The following is a 17,303-nucleotide window of genomic DNA, read 5'->3' on the forward strand; positions in this document are numbered from 1 at the left end:
TTCATCAACATCATTTCAAGAAGAATGATAAACAAAACTGAGCTCTATAATATTCTCTGTTTCACTCAAAGACTTACGAGTGAAAAATTTTTCACTAAAAAGATAAGATCAGGTAAGATAAGTTTAATAAAAGGACTGCATGGAAAATACTGCCTCTATATTTGTTCTAATATACAAAGAAAGAAGACACAGCAAAGACAAGAGTTTTATTGTAAGGGTGCCTTTTAGGAGTGAGAAAGAAACAACCAGGGATTAAAATTCTTATCATCTATCTTTTGATGGGATCTAAAATGAGACATCTAGATCTGAGCTAGCGACCCTTGGTTCCCCATAGCCAGTGGAGAAAAGCAGGCATGTCCACAAGGTGAGCCATCTCATCCCAACGTATGTATGGGCAAGACATATCCCAAGCCAAAAGGCTTCTCTTACAAATATCCCTTAGAATACAATGTCTCATGCCGGGGGGCGCCTGCACCTTTCCACTGGAAATAGGGAGCAATTACAAGGTAGATTCTACCTGAGAGAAATTCTGCATGCTTTTGAAATTAGTTTCTTCTTTTTTTCCATTTGTGATGTCAAATTCCTTTCTCTTTTGGCCCTCATTTAATATCATCTCAGAACTGAAAAAGGCGGTCCTGAAAAATAAAGCAATGCGGCTCCTGTTTCAGAGTTGCCATTTCTGAAGCGCTTGCAGGAAGGTGTGAGGTGCTGGGATGACCCTAGTCCTGCACTTGCTGCCGAAGGGCAACTACAGGGAGCACCAAAACAGCAGAAAGCCAATGAGGAGGCGGCAGGCACACGTGCCCTTGCATTACAGTTGCATGGTCTTCTGGTTAAGCTTAAATAGTGTCCACCTTTCCATACACAGCGTTTCCATACCCCAGGGAAGTATCCTGGCTATTTCCACTAGCTTCGATCTGTAACGTCAGTGGGTGCTCATAACTGCTCCCAAAATCTGAATGAGATACTTATGTATCTAAATATGCAGCATGGATCCTAACTGCAGTCATCACCTCTCTTAGCAAAATTCCAGTAAGGACTTTAGCAGTTTATTTATTCATATCTGGCAATGATTTTCCAAACGGTTTGTGGAGGTTAGAAGTTCAATGCAAGAACGTGTCTTCAGGATACAGGCTTTTCAGGCTCCCTCATCTGTAACTCCTAAGCAGAAAACGTGCAAACTACAGAGATAAGTAGCAGGCAACAGAGATAACAAGTACACTGCCTGGAATTTCAGAGTCAGTAAAATAAAACAAATGTAAATATTGAAAAGGGTTTTAAAATATTACTATACATCATTATCCTATTTATAACTATGATATTGAAGCATAACTATAGATATAACTACTATATTTAAAGGATGCTCTTTAAACCAGTATGCAGAATGAAAAGTTCATCAGCACCAGCCCATTTTAATATGTTTTGCTAAATTTAAATGAGTTCAGTGTTAACAACTCTCTTTAAAAGGGATATGAAATACCATTGACCTGAATGCAGAAGCTCTTTCATTTAATTCATTTTAGTTGTGTTTTCTGCTACTGAAGGAAATAGGATTATGGAAATTGGCAGTACATGGAGAGAAATTCTTTAAAAAATATAGCTACCAAAAGAATTTAATTTGAAAAATGCAATGTTGGTCTTGAAAATTTCTCAGTGAAAGAAAAAAAGTCTCTTTTGCAGTTTAATTTTAAAAGTTTAAAAAGCCCTACAATTCTAGGAAGATATAAAATTAGACATAAATATTATGTAGCAATTTTTGTACTTGCTACTCTAAAAGGTTCGCTGCGGTTCATCCAGAAATTACAAATTATATTTTTATATTTCTTCAGATTTACCAGATTATCAGGCGCCAGTCTCACTGTAGGCACTGTTTAACATGATATTAGATTTACCTGAATGTTCTTATGAGCGTGCAGAGTTTCAGATCTTCAGCAATACTCAGCAAAATACCTGACCGTAAAACAGAAAAAAACAAAACAAAACAAAACAAGAAAACAAACAAACAAAACCCCCCAAATGCTTCCAGAAACCAGACTATTTCCTTTCTGCTGGTGCCAGCGGGCAACAATTCAGCTTTTCCACTCCACATTAGAGATGGCTCTATGCAGACACAGCTAACAAGCATCCCAAGTGCTTATTATCACATCTACTAAACAGAAGTGGCTATTCATTTCCCTCTGAACATCTGCAGAAGGAAAAAATTCATCTGCCAAAGACAGGCCAAAGACTGAGGCGTCCTCCAGATACCTTGGTTGAACAAGGTTGCCTGATTGCTGAGCTATAGGTGCCACAGCTTGTAACAGAAATTGCTGACTGTGAATGACCAATCTTGCTTCTTTAGGGTTATGTAATACCCACTTCTAATCACCATTAAGACAGATGATGATCGTCTTCTTATCTTTGTATTTTTTTCCTGATTTTTATTGCATTGAAAGCTCAGGACAGACTTGGCTTATACTTTGCTCCCCAAAATGTAAATCCATAACTCTGTTCATAACGTTTGACAGCCTTTGCCAGCAGGGAAAAGATGACACTGGCTGAATTAAACACTGCTTTTCTATGTGGATGCCAGGGTTATCTTTAAAGGAAGAAAACCATTCAGTTGTGATCAGGCCAAGAAAAGTCATAGAAGTTTTCTGAGAATCTGCGGACTCACAAAAGTTATGGGAAGAAGAGTCTGATATTTTCTGGCTCATCCCAGTGTTGATACATGTATTTTCTCTCCCATTTCAAGTATGATTTAGGCATCATCTCTTCAAGTTTTTGGGACACAATTTTCATCAGCTGCAATTTTCACAGTTATGCAACCATACACTGACATTTCCAGGAACAATGGAAGAGAAACAGCACGTAACTTCTGCCATCTGAAGTATAAGGCATTTGATTTAAGTTTGCCATCTGGGAGCTTTTCACATTAAAGGGGTAGAAAAAGAGGCATTCCCAGCAGCCAATAGGAAATTTAAGAGACAGAAAAATGGGATGTACTGTGAACTGTCTCCTCTAATTCAGGATTCCTGTCAAATGCCCTTTCCTCACAACTCCTCCTCTTTTCCCATGTGAAACATGAGGGTGAGGCACCAGCAACCTTTTTCAATACAGCAGTGCACAGTGCAGTGCACAGGGTGTGGGAGGCCCAGTTTCTACTCCTGCATCTGCGCGAAGGGACTGGAAACCACATCTCCAAAAAGAGCACTCCAACTAGGCAGGAACGACTCTGACGAACCCATTTATTACAATTCAATTCCGAAGTAATCTGACTGGAATTATTTAAATTTGCACTCGGCCAGAGAGGAGATGTTCACTGGCTTGACTTTTACTTGACAAGGCAAAATTGGGGCTCAGCTCCCTTTTCCCACAAGGGCTTAAGCAGTTTTTGGAGCAGGGATGGGCGCACAGAGGATCCATCCTTCCCAGGCAGAGCCAAGGAGCTCATCTCACTATCACACTGTGCAAAAGCTGCAGACCAAATCTGACCTCGCTTAGTTTTCAAGCAGAAGTGCTGAGTACAACCATTGCGAGAGCTAATCGTGGGTGAAAGGTGTAAATTGTGCAGCAATGCAGTGTAAATAACCACTTCTTGGGTGAGATGTCTGTACAAAGAGTCACTGAGGAGGAAAAGGACGTGGTATTTCTGTTGTTGAAGGAGGCCAAACATTTCCAGAAGGCACCTGGAAATCTTCTGGCCAATTAATTTCATGAGAAGTTGTTTTCCTTCACAGCTTCTCTGAAACCGCAGTGGATTGGATGTAGCCAGCCTGAAAAATAGCACAGGCTTTGCTGAAAGTTGTAATTAATCTAAAACCAAGTTAACTGTAGCCATTTTGTCACAAATGACTCCAAGAGGCCTGGCACATTCTCCAATCCTGCAGCACATTCAGGCTTCCTGAGGAGAGCGTGTGCCCCTAAAGGGCAACGGGGACTGGCCCCATCTCTTCAGATGACAAACTCAAGAATGCAATTTAATTCCACATTAATGGGCAGATGACATAATATCTGTATTTTCACTGAAAGAGGAGAATGCAGATTCTCCGATATATTTGACTCTTGCCTGTGTACAGCCATATGACTGTTAAGTGACAAATGTCATTTGCTTTTGCATCTTGGAGGAAACTGGAGCTTGCCATGTCCTCAGAATCTCTCACACCTTTCTCCAAACACTGCCATCTTCTTTTTTTTAACCAGAGGAAGGCATTGTCACTTTTGAGCCAAAAAAACCAACAAGACATTTCTTCCTACAGTACAGCTGAAAGGAAGTTTAAGAAACACAGCAGTTTTATGCACAGCAGAGCCGATGATGCCTGGTTTCCTCCAGCTCTGCATCGTCTGGTGGAAACACCCCAGCAGCTACCGGGGTCCTGCAGGTCCCTGCAGCAGCAGGGACATCTTGCTAGAAAGCAAATGAAAAAGACTTTTGCATGTGATCTATTCAGGCAAGACAAAGATCCCACCCTTCAGATGTTGTTCACATGAATTGGCTTCTACAGAGCTAATTCTGTCAGGACTGTGTTTTGCAGAATCTGACCCATGTTAGAAGAAAAGTTTAAAGAAAATAATGGAAGCCCTGGAAAATTGTCACTACGTGATAAGACAAAACAGTGAAGCAGTTAGTTTACAATCGTAAAGCAATTACCATTTATTTTCTGTATAATTATCAGTGTTTTGAAATTCATTTGAGTTCCTAGAGGTCCTGGGGATTCCCAAACTGTAGCAGATCTGTTCACGTCAAATCATTATCTGCACCATGCTGTGGACTCTGCTGAGAACTGGTTTTGACAGTTTATCAATATTGTGAAACTAAGGAAAAGTACCCTAGCACGCAGCATCCTTTCCACTTTGAAGCTCCAGGAATCAATGACATACAATAGCTGCTGACTGGTTTCTCCTTCCAATGTCTGCGTCTCTCCGAGGCCACTACCTGCACTACAGGGGACATGCCAGGTTCTCCTTTGTCAGAGGATGAACAACAGTAGTGGCTGTACCTGATTCTGCCACTTCCACCACCCAGAGTTCCCAGCTCACTCCCTCATTCTCAGTCAAAGTGTCACTTCAAAACGGGCTCTGTCACGTATGTTCTTCTATTCTGTCAAGAGCAGAGAGCATGTCACAGCATGGCACGGCATACTGGTGACTAAACAAGTCCCAACAGGATCCAGCCACCTCAGTCAAAAAACCCACACCTCAGCTTCCCTTTATAGGTTCTCTAATAACCTTCTTAGTCATCGTATCATGCATCTTCCTATGGGTTATCACCTTCTATCATGTTCCTAGGCATTGGCCATCTCAGCATAAATCCCAATTCACGCAGTGCATCTTTTAATGTCATACCCTGACTTTTCCCAGTCTGCGCATCCTTACTGCGCAATGGCAACGTACAAAGCACAAAAGCATGGACGGGCTTTTGTTAGTCCTTTGAAAGACTGCAGACTTCCTGCTTGCTGGTCTGTTACCCAGCTGCTTCTCCACCAGACTTGCAAGCTTCCCTTTAGTTCATTTCCACACCTGCTTATATTATGCTGCATATTTTTCAGACATGGCTGAGCCTCGTGTCCTACTTTGCAGCCTCCTCATCCCATTTGCTACATTTCAATAAAATACAGAAGGAAAGAGCCAGTGCAGAATGCCATATATATCAGCCCATTTTGACCACCGGCTAGACCTGAAACATAATACGGGAATTCATATCATGAGTGCTCTGTTTTGCAAAGTAGCAGCTGGCTGTCAGAAAAAGCACACTTCTTTGCTTCAGATAGCACATGATGTAAAAATGTGTCTATGGGGATGTACCAATCATGCCCTATAGATTAACACTTATTTTGGCTATGCTATTTCCGCTACATGTTGTTCTTTCCGTTCTTTCGTATTGGTCAGAGTTGCTGACAGATGTATTGATGCGTTTGTTCCCAAATTATCAGGAAGATTCCTCTGTAACTCTGTCTTGGGGATAGGATGAAAGGCAGTTGAAAACCAAGGTATTGTGGAAAAAATAGATATTAAATTGTGATGTATATTAGCCGTACATTCTGTCAGACAATATTCTCTTTAGTAAGGGGAAACTGCTTCAAAAAAACTCATTTCCAGGTTTCAGCTGAACTTGAACTTAATGTGGTGAAAGCAGAGAAATCAAACAGTGCTGTGAATATTATCAGAGCTGGCAATAGCCTGGATCACTCCCTGCTAAGCTGACTGAAACCTCTGACCTGAGTAGACAATTTCTTTCAGCTGATTCTGCTCTTCCCTCTCCAAGTGATCTGAAAGGGAAGCAAGCAGATAATGATTCATATTCTTTAAGTATAGGAGGATTCTTGGATGTCCCACAGAGCTCAGGGCTGTCATTGTTCTTACCTGGTATCTGTGGGTAGCTGCTGGGAGAAGACCTGGTGATGAAGACCTGTATGATGAAGACCTGAAGCTCTATCTCTTGCACTCAGTGTGTTGTGTCTAATGCTACATATATCTCATCAGCTGAGCAAAGAGAGCACATATAAAACCATCGACACCTAGATCCACCCCAACTTGTGCAGAGATCACATCTGGAGAACAAACTGCAAAGGAAGTAACATGGGATATGGAGAATAATTCTGCCCTCTTTAAGCTGCTGAACTGCCAGGCAACACCATCCAGTAAACTTTGACACTTCCGAAAAACTGGCACGCTGATGAAGGCAAGGATCAAGCACACTGTCTCCAGGTAAAAATACTGGAAGGCTCCCACCAAAGATGGGGGATGAAGACATTGCAGAAATTCATGTGACACAAAGGTACATTCCCTCTTAGCAAAAGATAGTATCAGAGCAATAAATTAAAGATGTATCAAAACAATAAACTAAAGATGCCCTCCCTCTTCTCCACTGCCTGCCTAATCAGCGAAATGATTTTAAAGGTCTGAATTTGCAGATCCCATGGCAGGGCTGATACCTTTCTCCTGTCCATTTGTTTTCCGCCATGAGCTGTACCAGCTGTTAGCTTTGGCACATAGGCACCAGTTCATGCTTTGTAGCTGTTGGAAAACCTCTACTTAACAAAGAAAAAAATTCCTGAAAAACTGCCTCACTTCTATTCAGTCTCAGGAGGATGTTCAGCTGCTGATTGGAAGAACGTCTTCAGACTTCTTGAACTGTTTCTGAAATCAGAAGACAAAGAAAAAGAGGCCATTAGCAAAAGGAGAATTTTTCCTTTTTATATTTATTTATTATTTATAGCCCTTTATACATTTTGCTTCCTAACACATTTCAGAATTCAGCATTTTTGTTTATTTATAGATTTACAGTCCAAAAACTGGGGGAGGGTAAACACTCAGAATTACATTTCCCATTTGTACTTCAGAATGCTTTTAGTCTTCCACAAATACATTTTTTTAAACAGAAGGAGGGTGCTGAGAAGAGTTACAAACTGAATTATCTCTATTTGAAACAACAGGAAAAATAATAGTTACATTATAATACATTATAAATGCTGTGTATCTGCAAAGTACTGCAAAATAATCCATCATTGGCACTTTTATTGCTCAAACAGTAGTAATAAATAACTTGCATTGTTATTGTTTACCAAATGCAGAGGGTCTACTCCTAGATTTCACAGGCTTCTACTTCATTTAAATGGAATGTTCATTTAAGAATTACAGAAAGTACAAAAGGTACTGAGTACAATATTTAAACTTTTGTAAAGCAAAAATCTATCATCTTCTGCTTCCAGATATATCACCCAGTTGTCCTTTGTGTAAACTGTATTAGGCAGAGGCAAGTCCAAATACAAAAATTATGGAACAGGACACATATTTAGATGAATTAAAGTTTGGAAACCGTCTTCCATCTCAGATTCAGATGTTTTAGGAGTGAATACAACAGGCATAAGAGTCCAAAGGGAAGTGAGAATGATGGAAGGATTTGAAATGAATTCATTTTAGCTTCATTATATTCTCCTCAGTTTCTGATCAATCAACAAGCTAGAACAGTAGTGAAATTAATTTTTTGAAGGATGGAAAAGACATACAAAAGAACATGAAGGTAAAACTGAAAATAAAAGACATTCCAAAGATATTTTGAAGGATATATTTCAAAGTTGCCTTAGCAGATTTTCAAAGATCAGGGACAGAGAGAGAGAGAGAAAGAGAGAAAAAACACCACAAATGGGAATGTAGACATTTACAACCCTACAAATGAACATTTGAGAGATTCTAAGTAAATATTCCCTAAAGCTTATTGGAAATTATTAATATTTCAACTGAAAGAGGAGGAAAATAGGAAAAAAAATTGCAGAATGCTTTCCTCATTTTTTCGCCATACCTAATGTACAAAATCTCCCAGCTCAGACATTAGTGTCAGTATCTGTTGCACCATTAATGAAACAGCCTAAAAATTGAAACTGAGAAAGTTTAACTAGGAAAATATTTCCACTTTGTGACTCAGTAGCTTTCCCCTAAGCGTCACTGCATAAATCAAAATTCACAGTGCTACAAACTGACACCAGTAAATCAACACCAAGGCAAGTCCTTAACTTCCAGGCTGTTTGTCTCCTCAGCTCAGCTTTCCATGCACACGGGAGCATGGACACATCCTGACTCATGGGACAAAAACTACGGGGACCTAGAGGAAGAAGGAAGAAAGTGAATAATACAAATTACATCAAATGGCTGAACAAAAGGAAAAACAAGCAAAGGGGGTGGAGGTAAAGGAGGACAATGCAACATCTGGTGATTATTTGTATGAGTTTTTAAGAATACAAGCTATTTTGCATCTCAAATGTTTTCATTAAAGATTCACTTAGAAGACCAATATTTTCATTAAAAAATGTTTCTCATCTTTAGGTATTAAAAATACAGCAATTCAGTATCTAATTAACTAGTTTCAGGTTTAATCTCTTTCTCACTTGTCAGTTTTAACAGTTTAATTAAGCCATTACATATTATTTCTCTGAGGGATAATTTCCTGTTGCCTCAGCATGCTTCTTGGTATACATTCTTATTTTTCCCCAAGGAAGAGGCGCAGAGATGTTTGTCAGCACCTGTTTGTTTCATCTAAATCTGTTAATTTCCTTCTAATGATTGTAATTTCATTCCTTCCACCAAGCAGCTCACTGCTCAGCAAGGTTCAAACGCCGGCAATCAACTTTGTGGGCTGTCATGACAAATCCCTTTGTCACTGCCTAGTAATTTGCATGTGGACTAGGGGCTTAGACACATAGCAACACTGAAAAATTACTGTCACGTCTCATCAAGTTGTTTCTTCTTTCCTCTGTCAACTGTCAACCTCTGACTTATTTCCTTGATTAATCATTTTGTAGTTGCTTTATTCTCCATATTCCTGTACAGAACTGCAAGAAACGACAGATTCCTGCTTCTTAGGAATGGAGCAAAACATTTCACAAGTGCTTTATCCTAAAAAATTGTCAAGTGAGATATCCCCATTAAGACTTTGGGGCATTATAACAGTCCTGTTACTATTACATAGAGGTCCACAAGTGTGGATTTACAGTGGGAGGAAAGTTAAAAGGGTCTCACATGCTCTAGTACTCCACATCATGTAGCTACGGCAGCTGACACAGTCACCCCTACTACAGAGCGGAAGGATCCAGCCCCATGCACTTTTCAGTCATTATGGTCCTGGTAGGCTATGCCCACACTCGGATGAATGCTGCTTATACTCCAAGCTGTCTAGAAGCTGTACAGCTACGTTTAGCAAAGACATAGAGCCCAAACTAGTAAGACCTACTGAGAGACATCACATTTCGGCTTGGCTTAGTACCACACTAATATGACAATATGGCTTGTGGTCATGTTGGCCAACTCACATGTGCAGGCAAGAGACCATGTAAACATAACGTAGCCTACAAGCATTATAGGCTTCTTATGTCCGGTGCCACTTCATGGCCTATTGCTGAGAACTTTTAATTAGGTCACTGGCACCAAAAATCAATCAGCTGGTAATACCAGCCTCAAGCAAGTCGAATTCATGACCCTCTTCAGATGAAGTTGGGAGCTCAATTTGAAAAGCATGATGTTTTCAAAAAAAAATGAACCTCTGGTTTTCAGCCTTTTGGTTAACTCCCAGGTTGTGTTCTCAGGCTTACTCGTATGATCGTAGACCTCCTCCCAGGGCTTTATTGCTGTGCTTCTCAATATGTCAGCCCCGAGACATGGCAACACCATGGGCTGTAAGAGGTGACAGGTATTTTATTTTCTTGACAGAAAGTTCTTCCATAGGGATCTGTCATGCCAGGCTAACCTTTATAACAACATGAAAGTCGATCAGTTCAATAGATGTGATTTGACTTCTGCCTACAAATGGCCAGATTTGGCCACCTGACTTTGTGAAGTGGACCAAGGTGCCAAAAGCAGGACTAGAGGCACTGATCCTCCCACGGTCAATGGAGAGAATTAGACCCCTCCAGCGGGATAGCCAGGTTTTGAATAGATGCCACCATCATTGACTAGAAAGGTAGCCCAGGGGGACCAGTCTCACAACAAAACATATCTGTTGAACACATGCTTATGTCATTTCCTTAACTTCAGGCATTACCTGATGTTCCATGGAAGCAGACGTTGTCAATGTATCTGCTTAACTTAAAACATATACTTAAGTACCCTCCTGAACAGGGATATGTTTTAGCACATGCTGAAGAATTTTCCTGGATGGGATCTTCTCATTCCAAAAGATGTCTTTGGCCTTAGTGTAAGTGCAAACAAGAACTTCAAGACTGTCTCAGAGAGCCTGCTGCACAGATTACCTTGTTTGCCATGAGATCAAGGGATTTCCCATTCAGTAGAAGCTGGAAAATGTATGCTAATCTTGTGGATACTCACAACCTAAAGGCAAGTCTGTATTAAAACAACTTGTCTGAAATCAAAATATTGAGGAATACAGGCATTATGAGTATCTAGACTATAATTTTAAGCTGGTCCTTGGAAAAAGCATTTTTATCTGATGCTTTACATGATGATTTTGACACTGTCTAAACCAAACATTTGTTGGAGTTCAGTTACAGATGGATTCTCTATTTCTTTCAGAAGCTGGAAACAGCACATAAGTATTCAACACAGACCCGTAAAAAGCTAAGTTTAGGTAAGAAGCAATCTTTTTTCAGTGTACCTTCAGGTCTTACTTTGTTTTGCTGTACTCCCTGAGCTCACTTTTATTCAATATTATTGCAATAGGTATGCACACCACAGCTTGGAGAAACAAATTGATTCACTACACAGAAAAGAGTAAATAAGCCAAGTAATAACTTTTTTTGCACATGAATACCTCAAAAAAATACCTTGTCAGGGAACTAAGCTAAAATTTCACTATTGGCAAGGGGAGTCTTTCTATTTTTATTCAGTGGGCATCGAACAGCTCTTTGTTTAGAAGGCTGGTGAGACATCTATGGCAAGGGTGAAAGAGTACCAGTCTGGCCCTGTAAGTGACTTTATTTTAAGACATTTTCATAAAAAATGTACATAATTGTTTCCTCTAAGGATAGGCTGTTGATTAGAACATGCTAAGTAACCATTCAGTGACTCAGTCCTGGTCCTTAAAAAGTAGAAAAGGGCACAAAGTTTTCACCAACAGATCATAAGATTACGGCCAGACTACAGAAAGCATCCTGTTGAAGACAGGGATCAAAAGGGACATCCGTTGACTTGTCTGGCTAAATCTCCTTCTACCCTTAAGCAACACAGAGCTCAAACTGAGAAAGGACAAGAAGTTCATATTTTCTGCAAGTGCATCCAGGACACATGCCAAGAGATTTTTATGGCTATTCAGAGACCATTCCAAAGAAAAGAAACTGTGAGAGAACTGACTTCTGTTCACTTATATGTTACAGAGAATGATGTAAAGACATTCCAGATTTATGAGCCTGAGACACATCATCCCCCCAAACCAAATTCCTCAGTTGCCTGCCAAAAACATTCACAAGTCATCTCTGACCCACCGTATAAGACGGTTATTCCTCCAACTACTGAACTTTGTCTTGATCTCAAGGTTAATGAGTTCAAGTTCTGGCATCATTTTCGACAAGAGAGACTATCCCACACCCAGGCAACAGAAAAGACCACTGAACCATGCTTAATGCAAGACAGGATTACAGTCTCAGGACAAGGGTAGAAGAAGTGGTAAATCATTATCACTGAATGTTAAGCTCAGGCTTTGACACTTTTAATACCTTATAAAAACTCTTCTAAAAGCTACTGTGTGCCACCATCATCTGCAAGTTCTTATTTTCTGTTCTGAGTATTAGGTATCTGGGATATCTGGGATATTTCTACTTACCTAGTGCTATCTATCCAGTAAGCAAGCATTCAATCCAAAGGAAATGAAAACTATTCTACATTTCATAGAAGCAGAAGATGGGAGTGATGCAGTTCAGCACAGGACATAAAAGCATGCCAGGTGAAGAATGTCTTTTTCTTTGCATGCATCCCTGCTAGCAGCTGACACTGCCAGTTTACTGTCTGAAGTTTTTGTTTCTGATTATATTTGGCTCAGAAGATTTGCAAGGATTATTATCTGTGATAAAAGCTTTCTTCCTCCCCCACAGCCCTATTCTAGTCACTTCATTTAAAACACAAGCAACAACTCTGTCCCAGTTAAAATATAGAACTTGAATAGTCAAAGCAATTGTTCTCTTCTCAGAAATGTACTAGTCATGAAATGGATGGACAAGGACACACAGAGACCTTTGTGCAGCCATCCATTCCAAACAACAGGTACTGCTCAATGTTACGTGCCAAGGTTTTCATGGGCAGGTACCTCCTCTTGCTCGGTCCATCAGTCCTTGTGCAATAAGAAAACCATTGATGCATCTTTAAAAATCTTCTTCTCAACAGAATAAGCCCATGAAGTGTTGCTAATCAACAAACGCATTCAAAAATGGGGCTGGGTGATGATCTATAAGATATCCTACTCAAACCATCCTTTGATCCCACTTAAGTGTAGCTAACTGCTAGGAATACCTCCTTGACAGACTTTGGGCTGCACTGTCTGTAATCTCAACAAACTCCCCTCATGGTCTCTTCCAGTTCACAGCTGAAACCTCCTTTCTGCTACTTAAGCTGATCAATTCCTCTCCTACCCCTAGTTACACAGAATAATTGATCACCATCTTACTTGTAGCAATAGGTTTAAGCATGGGAAACTATTGTCATGTCTGTTCATTACCCTTTCTTCTCAAAGAAAAGACAATTCCTTCAAGCTTTTCTTGCACATTCCAAAGTTTTTATCATTCTTGTTCCTATTCTCTGGTTGTCTTCTATGTACTCTGTTTCTATCTTAAAGATTGGTACCAGTACTCCAGCTGAGATCACATCAGCACTGGGAAGAGAGATGCTTTCACTTCCATGTGCCTTGCACATTACACTTTTGCATCTACATCCCCAGACAGGATCCAGCCTGTATTTCACTCCAACTCTCAAACGCTTTTTTCACAGTACAGCTGCACTGGCTCATATTCCCCATTTTATAGCTGCCTTTTAAATTTGTCTTTCCTATTCACAGTACTTTGCTCTTGCCTTGGTTAAACTCGATCATGTTGTTATTGGATAACTTCTCCAATATATTGAGATTATTTTGAATTAAAATCCTGCCCTTCAAAGTGATTTTAGTTCTTACCAGTTTGGTTTCTGTTGCAAAGATTATAAGCATTTGTCATGTTCCATCACCTAAGTCATTAATGACTGTACTGAGTAAAACAGACAGACCTCTGCAGGACTCCACTTAAAATGTGCTGCTAATTTAAGATGGAATCATTCTTAACAGTTTCTAGTGCAATTTTAACATAATTATTCACCCGACTGATCATCGTTTTATCTGGATCATATTTCCCTAGCTTGCTGATGCAAGACAGTGCCAAGAGTCATACTCAGGTCAAGATATATCACACCTATTACTCCCCCTTTATCAGACAAATAAAGACATGAGATGGTTTAACATGACCTGTTGTTGACTAATCCATAGCGGTTGGCATATATCACTGAGTTATTCTCTGTGGGGGCCTGTAAATTGTTTTCTTCTCTAGGTACCCCTTTTTCTCCTTCTTTGAGATGTGTACAACACATCTCAACATTTGTCCTTCTCCTGTCCTCTGGACCCCCCCCACCAGGATTTCTGGGAGATGCTTGCAAGTGGATCAGAGATGGCTGCAGTTCACCCCTAAGTACTTGCAGGAGGGTTCTCTGGGACCTGCCAGCTCAAATGCTTCCAATTTACTGGAATATAAATATTCTTTATTATGACCTTTCCCTGTTCTGGTGTGAACTTGTATCCTCATGTTATAACTCATTACATTAAGTATGTGCTCACAGTTAACCTTTTGGGGGAAACTAAAGCAAAAAAAAGAGGCACTGAATACATTAGTCTGCCCTGTGTCACCTGTTATGCTTGCCTTTTTCCTTCTCCTGCATTCATACAACTTTTTCTTTTTGCCTTTCACAAGCTGCGCTAGTTGGAATATATTTTGTGCAATAGCCTTTCTGTCCTCTCTGCGTGTTTTACCCTGCATCCAATAACTACACAAGAAGCAGCAATCAATATCTGGGTAAAAAAGTGGATAAATTTGAGAATTTCATTTCAAATCAACATGCATAGAAGTACCTGCTTTTCTTCAACACCTATTGTTTTTAAGTACCCTTTATCTGAGTTTTGTGTCCATGCAAAGAAAGGGCACACTCCTTTCAGCATTAATTGAGATATGGCCTGCTGAAAGATTTTAATGAGTATCTACCACAGTTGCAGATGTCAATACACAAAAAAAAAAAAGCACAAAATTAGACTTTCCTAGTAAATTCATATAGGCACAAATGGAACTGCTAAGGCTCATTCTTGAAAAATTAGCTCATGCTATAAGCTAATAGAAATGAAAGCGGTAGAGCCATTCCTTCTATCTGGCCAGAAATATGTATCTAAAATAGCAAAAGAAAGAAATTACTGGCATATGGTATGTTAATACAATTATCATTTTCAGGCTAAGCCTATTATCTCTGCAGTTCATTCTCTCACTCTTAAAAATAGTAAAATCTTATCTTCCTTAAATCATGTATTATGCAGCCGTTATATAAGTTGTAAGCACCTAAAGTTTTGCTGATCAACATGTCTTGGGGAGTAGCATCAGTCAAACATTTTCTTATAGAAAATTTTTTCATTCATTCAATCAACAATTTTGACAAAATGCAGCCTTTCTGTAGGCACATATCACTTGCAGTGAAATTTTGTTTTGAAAAGAAATGAGAAAGAAAAAATTTCAGTCCTGTCAGAACGTTCTGCCAATCCGGTTCTTTCCAGCCTTTTCAAAACGCAAGGTTCGAGTTTTCAGCTTGAAATGACATTTGATTTTGCAATGTCATCATATTAAAAGACAAAATTTACTCAAAGCATTTCAGTGTTATCAAAATGAAACACTCAGCCTGATTTCCAAATATTTGACACTGAAAGGTGTCAAAAACTGACAGTTTTCATTTAAAAGAAATGTTGACATTCTGAAAACTCCTGCAAAAGGGACAATCTGGTTCCCTTCCAGTTTTCAATGGGACTGCCTAAGACAGCATTTCAGTGTAAATACATTAAAAAGACATCAGTGAACTCCAAAGTTTCAGTCTCTTCTGCTGGACAGCAGCTTCTCATTTCTGACACACTCATTGTGCAACGCACTACTGCAAAATAGTGCATTGCAGTTTTGTCAGAGATAGCAAAAACTGACTTTTGGAGTTGGCCCTCAGAGGAGCTTTGTTTTCAACTGGGAGTCTCAGGGAAAAAAGTCAGTTTTCCTTTCTTTTCTTTCTAATGAGTGTGTACGCTCTCAGAGCCTGACTCCACCTTCACACATCCTTTGCTTCTTGCAAAAAGGACAGGGTTATCGCCCATCAAAGAAGAGCCCTGGAGAATATTTTGCGGGGCTGGATTTACAGTGGACTTGCCAGGCGCAAAGGAATGGCATATCCTGTGTTTGCCATGTCACTGAGACACTAGTTGGTCACCAGACAAGATTTGCAGGCAAAGTAAAGAGGGTAGTTTATTCTAATAAGGTAACAGCTAAACCCTTGGTTGCAAAATAGGAAATGGAATTACAAGTGCAAGTGCCTGAAATAGACTACGTTTCCCTGGACTGCATTCAACAACGATGTGTTTCATTAACCATTTCAACATCTTAACTAATTCAGGAAACCCCTCCCAAGCCCACCTCCAAGCCAGGTTCCCCCAGACTCTTCCCAGCATTACAGCTCTCCTTTTTTCTGGCTGCTAAATGGCTGCTGGGACCAGCATGGAGCCAGAGCTTGAATTTCTTCTCTCTCCCACAGGTCAAGTTGGCCTAGACTGGTCTTTCTTGGCTGCTTTTCACCCTTGCTAAGCGTGGTTGTCTGCAATCAGGCTTCAAGATGCCACGTGCAAACTGCAAGAAGCAAGGTGCTACCTTCTCCTGCCTACCCCCTCTCCTTGGTCTTGGGCCGTCCTCTGTTCCTTCCTAGCTGCTCTTCATTTACATTCTTGTCATAATTTTTAGTTTCAAGATGAGTTCTTTTTCTTTCTGCTCCTAACGTGCTTAAGAAACTGTTTACACATAGCTTGCTATATCCAAAACTTTTATCTCCTAATGAACACTGCAGACAGCCTATGCACGTTTTCCTATTTGAGTGATGGCAGATCTGGCATTAAGAATGCTTTTATCATTTCCCAGTTATTTTTAAGGGTTCTGCTGTTATACCTTCCAAGTCCATATTCTTATCATGGGGTTTTTCAGCAGGCAGTTGTTCAGACTGACAGATGAACAAGCTGTACATGAATATATGAATGCATGCATACACTTGTTCCCTCATACTTGCATGCATAACTGGTCCCTTAGGCATTCAAATGGCAATTTGCATCTGCAATTACCAGCCTGTCACATGAAGTAAGAAGATAGGCACAAGTCATGAGGCTCGGGCGACAATACAGAATACCTTATGGGTATGTCGCTTAGCCATTTGTTCATCTGAGAAATTCTTTAAATAACTTCAAGCATATTCACAAACTGAACTGATTTACCAGTGCCTTGCAGTTCAAGCTAAGATTTCCTAAAGTACGGTAGTAAATAATCCCGCCATAGACCTCATGCCTGTATCTTTAAATAATCCCATTTTAAAGAGTGAACAACAGTGGCTCTCATTTTTGCTGTGCAACTGGCAGCTATTTTTTAAGGGCAAAGACTAAAGTACAATTTTTGATTTCCTGTTTCAAGTGGGTGGAATTAGTTTCTCATCTGAAATGTTTTCCATTCAGACACTAGCAAAATATATTTAATGCAATTACAATTACAAATTGATTCATTTCTATGCTGCTGATATTGACATTCATTTAT

This window comes from Dromaius novaehollandiae, chromosome 1 (assembly GCF_036370855.1).
Source record: "Dromaius novaehollandiae isolate bDroNov1 chromosome 1, bDroNov1.hap1, whole genome shotgun sequence".
NCBI lineage: Eukaryota > Metazoa > Chordata > Aves > Casuariiformes > Dromaiidae > Dromaius > Dromaius novaehollandiae.